This window comes from Pseudonaja textilis, chromosome 8 (assembly GCF_049901715.1).
Source record: "Pseudonaja textilis isolate UNSWEBS1 chromosome 8, rPseTex1.2, whole genome shotgun sequence".
NCBI lineage: Eukaryota > Metazoa > Chordata > Lepidosauria > Squamata > Elapidae > Pseudonaja > Pseudonaja textilis.
The window spans coordinates 50,677,612-50,688,136 of NC_141997.1; the positions used below are offsets into that span (position 1 = coordinate 50,677,612).

The 10,525-nt window shown below is 45.0% G+C and overlaps 1 protein-coding gene across 1 annotated transcript in view; it reads left to right on the forward strand.

Moving 5' to 3' along the window:
* TNFSF11 (TNF superfamily member 11) overlaps positions 1-10,525 on the forward strand; it is a 258,185-nt gene that overhangs the window by 77,418 nt on the left and 170,242 nt on the right. The gene's annotated exons all lie outside the window — the stretch shown is intronic.

The window sequence follows — 10,525 nt, forward strand, 5'->3', positions numbered from 1 at the left end:
TTATAACAAACTCAAGGGGTATCATGGCTGCTGGGAATGAAAGAAATCTGCAGGGCAATTTGTAGGAAGATGTCTTCTACTCATTAAACCTGAACATCCCCATGGAGAAGTAGGCGGTAGAACCTCTGGATAGAACAAGAAGCAACGGATGGAAACCAATCAAGGAGAGAACCAACTTAAAACTGAGGACAAATTTCTTGACAGTTAGAACAATCAACCAGTGGAATAACTTGCACCCAAAAGTTGTGACTGCTCCATCACTGGACATTTTTAGGAAGATGTTGGATAACAATTTGTCTGAAGTGGTGTAGGGTTGAAACAGGGTCTCTGGCGAGAGCAGGGAGTTAGACTAGAAGACCTCCAAGGTCCCTCCCAACTGTCTTATCATGTTACACCACCTCCTCATGTATCTACACCACTATCCCAGTCTGACGAGCCACCTCAGTAGTGGACTTCATGGTGTTCTCAGGACTTTGGTTCAACCTTGGCGACTTTAAAACGTGTGGACTTTTAAGCTGAGAGAATTCTTCCAGGCTGCAGAATTCTGGGAATCTCAGTCCACATATCTTAAAACTTCCTGAAGTTTGAGAAACGCTGTTCTAGAAGGACCTCCATCCTTAAAAGTCCTTTTATTCTCCTCAAAGAACTTCTTCCTTTCTCCTTTGCCTACACAGCTGAGCGCTGATCTTCATAGCTTGAATGCAATCTCCCGGGGAAGCACCAGGTCTACTGTGGGAGACATTTCCTCTGCCTTAATCACTGAAGTTTGGCGGAGCTTTGACTTCTCGGTGACCTTTGACAAGTCTCTGAGTCAATATTTTGGTGGGAAGCTGAGAACAAGGGCTCTGTGTTGAAACAGCCAGGGCTGTTGTAAATCCAAAGAAAACGGCCCATTTGCTTGTTTCTCTCAGGATTGGCTTTGTTTTTCTTAGAAGGGACCGGCTTCCAGGCTGCACAATCACTATAATGACAACTTCAAGCAGCCATTCGGTGCCTACCTCTTTAGGGTTCCCATACATTGTAGATTACTATCTTCCTGACTGTTCCTGGATAACGCGTGTTTGAGGTGGCTTGTGGTTTGCAGCTGCCTTATTTGGGGATTGTAATCAAAAGAGAGTAGCTTAGAGGCACGGTGGGTTTCCAAGGATTTGTGGCAATTCCCCACCCTCAATCAGAATCCGAATCAAGCTGAAAGGAACCTTCGAGGTCTTCTAGTCTAGCCTCCTACTCAAGCAGGAGACCCCATATCACTCCAGACAAGTGGCTGTCCAGTCTCTGGAGAGAAGGTTGTCCTTCTTAAAAACCTCCAGGGATGGCAACTTCTGTTGCACTGGTTAATTGTCCAAAAATTTTGTGCGTGCTTACACGCTCGCGTTCACGTGCCAGCACCCAGAAGGCAATGCGCACCCCCACATGCCCCCTACGCATGCGCGCACAATCCCCTCCCCTCTGGCCACCCCCTTATCTGCACTGCGCCTCACAGTTGATTTTTGGCTGGTTTGAGGCCTTTTTTTGGCCTCCCAGAGGCTTGAGGAAGGCTTTTGCAGGCTTTTCAGGATGAAAACTAGGCCCATTTCATCACTTCCGGTATTTGTGGAAAAACAGGAAGTGATGAAACGGGCCTAGTTTTCATCCTGAAAAGCCTGCAGAAGCCCTCCTCAAGCCTCTGGGAGGCTGAAAATCAACGGTGAGGCATGTGCACGCGCAGTGAGGTAAGTTTGTCTGCAGCTCATGTGCCAGTACAAATGGCTCTGCGTGTCACCTGTGGCACATGTGCCATAGGTTCGCCATCATGGGAATAGAGTAACAGAGTTGGAGAGGACCTTGGAGGTCTTCTAGACCAACCCCCCTGCTTAGACAAGGAGACCATTTCAGACAAGTGACTGTCCAGACTCTTCTTAAAAACCTCCAGGGATGAAGCAGCCACAACTTCTGAAGGCAAATTCTGTTCCTCTGATCAATTGTCCTCACGGTTGGAAAGTTTCTCCTCAATTCCAGGTTGCTTCTCTTCTTGATTAATTTCCATCCATTGTTTCTTGGTCCCTAACCCTCAGGGGGCTTTGGAGAATGGGCTGTCCCCCCTCTTCTTTGGGGCAGCCCCTCAAATATTGGAATACCGCTATCATGTCCCCCCTGGTCTTTTTTTTTCTCTAACTAAAACTTTACTTTAAACAAGGTAGAACGAACCACTTTGGTTGAATCCCCCCCACACTCTTCCTTTGCATTCCACAAACTCTATCATCACTACTACCCCGGTCTAAGTAATATTTGCAAATCGCCGTAGCCATTTGAACAAAATTGATGATCAAAATTCAGAGGCTTGGCAACGGGCATGTACTTATGACGGTTGCAGTGTCCAGAGTGCAAGTGATCCCCTTTTGCAACCGATAAGCCAAGTTGATGGGAAAGCCAAATTCATTGTACAACCCTGATACTGATGCTGTCAAGGCTCCAACATGCATCCCCATTCAGATCCTAAGTCTCTAGCCGCATCTCTCAGAGTAAAAAAAGGTTGATTTATTAGGAGTAACCATGTTGGCGTTACGTGGGTGCAGCCAACTCTAAGACACATCATTTATTTCACCCTGGTCTTCCTCCCACTGCCCTGGATGTATATTCTCCAATGGGACACATCCATAGCCAAGATTCATCAATCATGCTCTCCAGTAATAATCTTGCACGCCAACGGCTTCGGCTGCCAAGGCAATTATCTAAAGTATTTAAGGAATGCACTGCTTTTCCCCAATCCCTTTCTGTTGGCAATTAAAAAGACCAAATAAGTATTTTTTAGTTGACAGACATAACAATTGCAGTGATTCACTTAACAACTGTGGGAAGAAAGCTCATAAAATTGGAGGTTTTTTTTTTTTGAAAGTTTCTCATTTAACCGCTTGTCTTGCTCAGCAACAGAAATGGGGTGCTCTGTTGGGGTCGTAAGTCGAGAACCTGTCCAGATTTGTTCTTGACAGCAAGATGGATGGCATTAAAAACAAATTCACTGCGATGCATCTGAACTTTAATCTTATCTCTCTGGATCCTGGCCTGTTCTTGTTAGCAAAACTGGCTGATGGAAACCCCAACAGCAAAATCAATACGGCTTTGCATGTCCCGTAATAGTGCTCTAAATTAAATTGTCAGAGAGAAAATAGAAAAAAATGAGCCATGTTCAGGCTGATGTTTGACAAGCCAGGTTATAAATAAGCTGCATTAAACAGGCAGGGATGGAACACCCTCTCATTGCTTTTTATTCAGCTGGGGTCTACGTTAACAGCTACTGACCCAGAGGGTTTAATCTGATTCAATTCGGGATTTTGGAGTAATTCTTTCCGTCATGTTTGTGATGAACATCCATCACTTCAAATAAGGACCATTGGAAGATAACAAATTTTGAGGGATGGTTTTCCTGAGAGTATCCTTGGATGCGGGGGGCAGGGGGAATATGTTTGGCAGGAACATTGATCGATGTCAGGTTTAATGCTTCCTGTAAGCCAAAAGGCATGACAACACGGTGAACAAAATGTTAATTGTGACAAAGGGATTGTATGTTTCATATTGCATTTCCGTTGACAGCAGCAAGAATTATATTTGCACAATATTGGGAAAGATGAGGAAATTCCTACAGATGAAAACAGAATTCCAAAAAAATACGTATTAACACTGTGTGGAAATGGATAGGTTAAAGATAAGGGACAAAGAAAATCAGAAATCAAAAATCGAACGATTTAAGAAACTGCCTAAATCAACTTTATCTTCTTGGACCTGCCCTGAAGCAAAACAAGATCTCAATTCAAGCAAAGGCTGTTGGCGAAAACTAGTATAAAGCAGAGGATGAAACAATATTGTTCTTGTTCCCCAGAAGAGGCTTCTAGACTTCATACAGAGAGTATTTTTGGTCTGAAATTAAAAGTCGGTGTTGCAATGAGTAACTGTTCCATTCCTGGGAAGCCGGGATTCCTTCGGTTGGGAGTCGTCAACAAATGACATTGGAGGGGAAAAAAAATCCAGAAGGGAGAAAGGAGATGACTGGATGGAGGAGGAAGTTCTGAGGTGATTTCAGGGATGAAGGTCCAGATGAACAAAATGGCGGTTGTGGCATGAGATCAAAGCCTTGCCACATTGTTTATGTAAGCAGGGGTGGAATTCAACCAGTTCGGCCTGCTTCGGGCAAACCGGTAGCTCCAAGGATCAGTTGGGAGAGAACCGGTTCAGTTTGCTCCGATGATCAGCTGTTGGGCCCACCCAATCACCTGGGCTCTAGGCTGTGCTTTATATCCTGTTTTTCAAGCTCAGCTGATCTGTATGGCACAGTGGATTGCCACACGTCAGCTGTTTAACACACAGGGATTGCTGAAGAAGATCAGTTGCACGTGCACTCGCCAAACTGGTGGTTATATCAGTTGAATTGCACCCCTGCATGTAAGCAAGATGTCTACAGAAAGGGTGTCGCTTGGATTGCAATGCTGTGGCCGCCATCTTGCCTGCTTTGATCTTCTGGGTGGTGTAGGAAGGGCTGCACCCTCTCCAGATTAAAATATTCTTTATTCTTAATGTGAAGAGAGGCAGACTGTTAAGTTTCCCCAAAGGAGAACAATGCAAAAACACGTTCTTAAAGGCAGAAAGCAACCCCAGTCTTCTTGCATAGTAAAGCACCCTCAATGCAGAAGAGACTGGTCTCCAGGAATGCAGATTTTGAGCCCATTAAAAAAGACTGGGCCAATCCATTCATAAACAAAACACCTTCAGCTCCAGATGGATGGGATTAAGAAGGACAGGGCATAATCTTCACTGATCTGAAATGGTATAGGTTCTCCTGCTTGAGCAGGGGCCTGGACAAGAAGACCTCCAAGGTCTCTTCCAGGACTATTCTATTTTAATACTGAAATAGCAAAAGACACAAGGCTCACTGTAGTGCACAAACCCCTGGAGCATCTCAGAATCCTTTGAAAAATACATCCATTCCTAAGCCAAGGGGTCAGCCATCCCAGAAACATTTGCTGCTGTGACCAATGTTTCTGGCATCCAAATAAAGAGAGTCCTTCTTTCCTGCAGCCAGTCCCCATTCTATTTCCTCCTTTTCATCTTCCTCCGCCTCTACCTCTCCTCCTCCATCTCCTCTTCCCCTCCTCCTCCTCATCCATATCTTCCTCTCCTGCTTATTCTCCTCCTGGTCATTCTCCTCTTCCTCGTTCTCCTCCTCCTCCTCTTCCACCTCCTCCCCCTCTTCCTCATCTTCCTCTGCTCTTTGTTCTCCTCCTCCACTACCACCTCTTTCTTCCTCTTCCTTCTCTTCCACTCCTCTTCCTCCTCCTCCTCTTCATCTCCTCTTCCTCTTCCTCCTCTTCTTCCTCTTCCTCTTCTTCCTTTTCTACATCTTTCTCTCCTCATTTTCCTCCTCTTCTTCCTCCTTTTCCTCCTCCTTCCCCTCTTCCTCATCTTCCTCTGCTCTCATTCTCCTCCTCCACTACCTCCTCCTCTTTTTCTTACTCCTTTTCCTCTTCCTCCTCCTCTTCCTCTCCTCCTCCTCCTCCACCTCCTCTTCTTCTGCCTCCTCCTTTTCCTTTTCCATATCTTCCTCTCCTCATTCTCCTTCTCTTCTTGTTTCTCCTCCTCCTCCTCCTCCTCCTCCTCCACCTCCTCCTTCTCCTTTTGGGGTTTTAACACAGTCACAGCGGTGAGCCAAGATTTTTTCAATGATCAGTGCTTCTAAACACATTTCTTTTTGAGTTTTGAAGTGAGTCACGTACTCTGATACAAACTCAGCGGCTGGGAAAAGCATAAAAGCAAAGAAACCCTCTGGAAGTGAAATCAGATCTAAAATTAATCGTTCCCATATACTCAGAGGCAGACAAGGCAGAACGCTTATGGACTACGCCTGCACTGATTAACAATGCTTCACAATATATTTGGTTATATATTCAGAAGTAGGCAGAGATATTATGTAAGACAAAGGGGCTCATATTTCAGGCAATTCCCACCACAAAAGGTGCTTTAAATGGTAAAAGGGAAGCCAAAGATTTATTTGTTAATTTCCTTCAGCGAACAATAGAGAAATGAATTCAAATGGATTGAATCCATAAATGCATTATGGATTAGCTGGAGGATTTATCTTTGTCAAGCAGTGTTAAATGAGAATGCCTAGGTCTTCTATTAATAGGAGAACTACAGTAGAAAAAGAGGGAGGCAAAACAGGGTATAAGGAGAAAAACGTCTAATTGCAAAACTCAGACAATTAAATAGGGATAATCAAACATTATCAGCTTCAGAAAGCAAAGATACCTCTTGGAAACATCTTAAATTAACAGAGTAACAGATTTATTCTCTTCTATTGTTCTGTGCTCTTGCTATTTTAGTTTTGTGTAGCATTTTACTAAGCAATCAAGCATTGGATAAAAAAACTAAGCACTGGATAAAACAGATTTAAATTTGGCACCTTGCAACTCTTGTAGGTACCAAAACCAACCTTCATCTTTTTTTTTCTTCATTCCAAATATGTTGCTATTACCCACTTTCTCGGACTTCTTTATGAGAGCATCACGTGTAAAAAAAAAAAAAAAAGTGACATGCAAACATTTTTCTAGAAATTACTGTTTCCGAATCATGAAAAATTGCAGCTCATCAAATTTGCTACGAAACAGAACGGATCGTCTTATTTGGTGACCTTTTCTAAGCACCCAGGAAACTTTAAACAAAAAAAAAAAACCCAACCCAATAGCTAATTAAACAGAGATCTTATAACATCTGGGAATTTTCACAAGATTAAAGTGATAATTAATGACATCTAAATTTAATCGCACTTAGAGCAGATCTGCTGGTTGAAATGTAGGTCTTAGCTTAGCCGTAAAAAATCCTGCTGCCATATTCAGCAGACTTTTATTCTTTTGCCATTACCACCAGAACCGGCCCTGGAGAGTCATAATTTTTTTGAATTCTCCTTGTTTTTAAAAGAGGGCTAGTCAGCAAAAGAATAACTCAAAATCTGCCAAGTAGATTCATGACATCATTAGTGCCTTAATAACGAGGTCTGAAATCTTATCCAAGGGTATTACAGAAAATTATCTAGCACAGAGATTAAGAATCTTGAAAGTTATGTTAAAATGCCCGAAGCCCAGAATTCTTTTACTTCTTTACCTGTAGGAGAGAAAGTCCTTGACTTACAACTGTAATTGAGCCCCAAAATCTCCATGGCTAAGGAAAGCAATGGTTAAGCAAGTTTTGCACCATCCTATGACCTTTCTGTTAAGTGAATCACTGCTTGTTGTTAATCACTGCTCTCTTTTTGGAGGATTTTTTTTGCAGATTTTTCATGGCCCAACTAGAGAACATTATCAGTGTCAGAAGGGACAGGGGTTTGGGAGGAGGAGAGGGAGGAGGAGGAGAAAGAGAAAGAGAGGAAGGAGAAGGAAAGGAAGGAGGAGGAGGTGGAAAAGGAGAAGGAGGGGAGAAGAAGTGGAAGGAGAAGGAGAATGAACTTCCTTCCTCTGTACCCATCATTAAAATTCTAACTGTTTCAATTTTCATGGATGTTCAGGTCTTCCAGGAAATTGTGAGTACTGTAGTTGCATTAATCTTTGATTTTCTTACCACCTTGTTTCTGAAGAGAAGTGGAAACTGAGTCAGGCTTTAGATTTGTTGAAGCCCTTACAGATCTTTACTGAAGTTGCACTGCAAGAGGTACAAGTGGGTACAATAATCCAATACGCAAAGCGGAGCTTGTGGTGACCAAGACTTTGGTCAAATGATCGAGAAAATTAGTCCGTTTCAAAGGTTGTTTTCCCCTCACTGGCGATGTGTCTCTTCTCAAAAACCCTTAGTAACATAGGCAATTAATTTGGAAGCAGGCCTGGATGCAGAGTAAAACAACTACCTCTAAGAGAAATACTATATAAACTTCAAAATTCAATTACAGCCTGTCGCCTGTGATTTAGCATTATGTAACACGCATCCCTTAAAGTACAGTACCGGCCATTTTTCCCCCCTTCGGGATGACAGACTTAATGTTTCATGAAATTAGTACAAAGCTGCCTTCTTCCTGCCCTGTCCAAAATCCATGTCTTAACTGTATCCAGTCTCAGCACGTCTAAAATTAATCTCAGGCGAAGCTAAAATGAGCGTAGCCCGGATTAGATTTTCCTTCTGCGCCAAAACAAGGAGTCTCCCCTATTCATACTGAAACAGACGACGAATGGCTGCAGGATTTGGGGCTTGGCCGGTCTCGAGAAAAGGAGGACTAGTGACCTGAGAGCAGTCTTCCAGTATTTCAGGGGCTGCTACAAAGAGGAGAGGGGTCAACTCATTCTCCAAAGCACCTGAAAGCAGGATAAGAAACAATGGATGGGAACTGTACAAGCTGGCTGTCAGTTGGCTTGGCTCTTCTCAAGAGTGGAACGAATGGCAAGGATTCCTCATCTTTATAACCACAAGGAAGCCTATTCACGGCTACATTTAAAAAAAAAATTAAAAATCAAAGACTTCTTTGGCACACTTTTATGGCATTCGTTCACATGCTTCATGGTGGCGCAGTGGTTAGAGTGCAGTACTGCAAGCTACTCACTGCCGGCTGCCTGCAATTTGGCAGATCGAATCCCTCCAGGCTCAAGGTTGACTCAGCCTTCCCTCCTTCTGAGGTGGGTAAAATGAGGACCCAGATTGTTGGGGGCAATTTGCTGACTTTGTAAACAGGAAGGGAGGAAGGAAGGAAGGAAGGAAGGGAGGAAGGGAGGGAGGGAGGGAGGGAGACCTGGTGGCACAGTAGTTAGAATGCAGTATTGCAGGCTGACTCTGCTCATTCCCAGGAGTTCGATCCTGATCAGATCAAGGGTGACTCAGCCTTTCATCCTTCTGAGGTGGGTAAAATGAGGACCCAGATTGTTGGGGGCAATTTGCTGACTTTGTAAACAGGAAGGGGAGGGAGGGAGGAAGGGAGGGGGAGGAAGGAAGGAAGGAAGGAAGGAAGGAAGGAAGGAAGGAAGGAAGGAAGAGGAGGGAGGGAGACCTGGTGGCACAGTAGTTAGAATGCAGTATTGCAGGCTGACTCTGCTCATTCCCAGGAGTTCGATCCTGATCAGATCAAGGGTGACTCAGCCTTTCATCCTTCTGAGGTGGGTAAAATGAGGACCCAGATTGTTGGGGGCAATTTGCTGACTTTGTAAACAGGAAGGGAGGAGGGAGGAAGGGAGGGAGGGAGGAAGGAAGGAAGGAAGGAAGGAAGGAAGGAAGGAGGGGAGGAGGGAGGGAGGGAGACCTGGTGGCACAGTAGTTAGAATGCAGTATTGCAGGCTGACTCTGCTCATTCCCAGGAGTTCGATCCTGATCAGATCAAGGGTGACTCAGCCTTCCATCCTTCCTAGGTGGGTAGGTGGGTAAAATGAGGACCCAGATTGTTGGGGGCAATGTGCTGACTCTGTAAAGTGCTTAGAGAGGGCTGTAAAAGCACTAATAAGTGCTAGTGCTATTCATGTGTGCCAGGAGTGTTAAACTCAGTAAATGTTGTGGCAGCTATGCTGGTCTGGTTCTTTCCTAATGAAGCCACACTCTCCCTGTGAGCGTGCGGACATGCAGGAGGCAGCCCCACAATTCTCACGCTCTCCAGCCTGGTCTGCGCCTGGCAGCGGAGGCCGCTTTAGCCGCAGCCTTGGGGTTCCCCGGTGGCCACAGCGTGTCACACCTCACCCTCTCCTCAAGAAGGGGGCTGCTGCCACTGCTGGGCACCAAGCAGGCTGGGGAGCATGAGAATCGTGGGTCAGCACTTGGAAAATTCAACTTTGGGCAAGCCATCCAGGTGAAGGGCTGGTGCAGAGTGAGCGGTGAGAAGGGGCAGCTGCCGGGCAGCCCCGAGTCTGCAGCTGGAGCAGCTGCCGCTGCTGGGTGCAGAGCACTGCATTGATCTCAGGTTGGTCTAGAAGAGGCAGAGGAACAAGGGGAGCCTGTTCCCAGTGCGCGCGTGTGTGCAGAGCTGCTAGAAGGCGAGAGTAGCGGAGACAAAAGGGGCGACTCGGGATTAAGGCTGGGAGGTGATTGGTATAAAGGAGGTGCAAAGGGAGAGAAACCTTTGCAGGAAGCAAAGTCGTTCGCTCTGTTCAGATTAAACCTTGAAGATCTGTGTGGACTTTGTACCTCGGTTGGTTGTTTACAGTTCATTTGGCACTTTAGTTGTTGGCAGCCATTCAAAGGAGAGAAAGGTGGGTGCTTATCTCGAGAGACTGTTTGGGACTCCTTACAGGCTGGGAATGCACATAATTCCCAGCGTTGAATTAAACAAGAGTTGTTTGGACTAAGTATGTGCTTAATTAGGGTCTCAGGAAGTCTTGGTCAGGACATTTTCCAAAGCACCTGAAGGCAGGACAAAAAGCAACAGATGGAAGGTCATTAAAGAGAGATCCAACCCAGAACTCAGGAGAAATTTCCTGACAGTGAGAACAATTAATCTATGGAACGACTTCCCTTCAGAACTTGTGAACGCTCCAACACTGGAGATTTTTTAAGAAGAGATTGAATGGCCATTTGTCTGAAATGGTACAGGGTCTCC